The sequence below is a fragment of the Palaemon carinicauda genome, chromosome 29 (genome assembly GCF_036898095.1).
Source record: "Palaemon carinicauda isolate YSFRI2023 chromosome 29, ASM3689809v2, whole genome shotgun sequence".
In the NCBI taxonomy this organism is placed as follows: domain Eukaryota; kingdom Metazoa; phylum Arthropoda; class Malacostraca; order Decapoda; family Palaemonidae; genus Palaemon; species Palaemon carinicauda.
In genome coordinates, this window is record NC_090753.1 from 49,883,913 (window position 1) to 49,886,412 (window position 2,500).

The following is a 2,500-nucleotide window of genomic DNA, read 5'->3' on the forward strand; positions in this document are numbered from 1 at the left end:
ATATATATATATATAAAGGTTTATATACATATCTATAAATACATATATATATATATATATATATATATGCATATAGGTGTGTGAGTTTAAAAGAGTATGTGCACATCTGTGTGAAAATCAGTATATATGTATGTCTGTATATATATATATATATATATATATATATATATATATATATATATGTGTGTGTGTGTGTGTGTGTATGTATATGGATATATGTGTATATATGTATATATAAGATTTATCTATTTATTTATACATGTATTAACCGATATGAAGTAAATTGCAGATCATTAACGAGGTAAAATACTAGTTTCTCGTAGGCGTGACATTTTAAAAATAATCTTTTAGTATTTCTCTTGTTCTTTTTTTCCATTACCGATCGTCTACAATATTTCTGCTCGAGGTATTCTGATAATGAGTCCTCTGCCAAAAAATGTTGAAAGAAATATGTCTTGCTTTCAATGGACATTTTTGGAGCTAAAATGTGCTATTCCAGATAAACGGAAACGCATTCACCCTTCCTCTTATCTACAATCCCACACATGCACTGCGACATTTTATATATATATATATATATATATATATATATATATATATATATATATATATATATATATATATATATATATATATATATATATATATATATATATATATATATATATATATATATATATATATATATATATATATATATTACATATATATATTAATATACATATATATATTGATAAATATATGTCTATATATATACTTATTTATATATGTACAGTATATACATGTATATAGATAGCTAGACAGATAGATAAATAGGATATATAGATAGATATACTAATTATACATACATATATCTATATACATATATATATATATATATATATATATATATATATATATATATATATATATGTATATATATATATATATACACAAGTGTACATATATATATATATATATATATACACATTTATATAATTCAAACACTACCACACACACAACACACACAGATATACATATATATATATATATATATATATATATATATATATATATATATATATGTATGTATGTATGTATATATATGTATATATATATATATATATATATATATATACATATATATATATATATATATATATATATATATTCATAAGCTACAAACCTAGATGGAAAAGCCGGATACTATAAGCCCTGGGGCCCCAAAAGGGAAAATAGCCCAGTAAGTAAAGGAAACAGGGGAATAATATAATTTAAGAACAGTAACAACACTGCAATAAGTATTTCCTATACAAACTATAAATCTTTAACAAAAAAAGAGGAGAAATTAGATACAATAGTGTGCCCAGGTGTACCCTCAAGCAAGAGAACTCTAACCCAAGAGACAATGGAAGACCATGGTAAAGAGGCTATGGCACTACCCAAGACTGGAGAACAAGGGTTTGATTTTGGTGTGTCCCAAAAGAGCTGCTTACCAGAGCTAAAGAGTCTCTCCTACACTAACCAAGAGGAAAGTAGCCACTGAACTATTACAGTGCAGTATTTAACCCTTTGGGTTAAGAAGAATTGTTTGGTAATCTCAGCGTTGTCAATTGTATGAGGCCAAAGGAGAATCTGTAAAGAACAGGCCAGACTATTCAGTGTGTGTGTCTAAGCGAAGGGAAAATGAACAGTAACCAGAGAGAAGGATCCAATGTAGTAATGTCTGGACAGTCAAAGGACCCCATAACTCTACAGTGGTACCACCTCAACGGGCGGCTGGTGCCCTGGCCAACCTACTACATTTAAGTATACATATACATATATACATGCATACATACACAAATTAATTATAAATATATATATATATATATATATATATATATATATACATATATATATATATATATATATATATATATATATAGTATATATAATATATATATATACATGTAAATTTATCAGGCATTACCCTTCGAATAATCAATTCTTCGACTCACAAAACAATCTATACCCAGCAAAGAATCAAGACAATTACTCAGTTTGCGTCTCACACACACACACACACACACACATACACACACCCCATCCATCACATATCACGTAACCCATCTCCCCTCTTTGCATATCCAGCCGCCCCCCCCCCCCCTCCCACCCCACTCATTATCTCAAATTCAATCTCCACCACACACCTGTCAATCCGACCCTCTAATGATGTAACAAGATTTTGCGTGACCGGACAAACGTAATGCGAATTTCCTGCATTTCCTGGGTCAGGTTGGGAATGCTTGCAACATTTCCTAACTGCAATATAGCAGGCTTTCCAATGGCTGATGGGGGATTATTTTTTATTGCAAGGTTACATGCATGTATGAATATGTACAAATGTGTGTATATACATATATATATATATATATATATATATATATATATATATATATATATATATATATATATATATATATATATAATACACGAATATACATGTATATATTTATATGTACAGTTTATATATATTTAT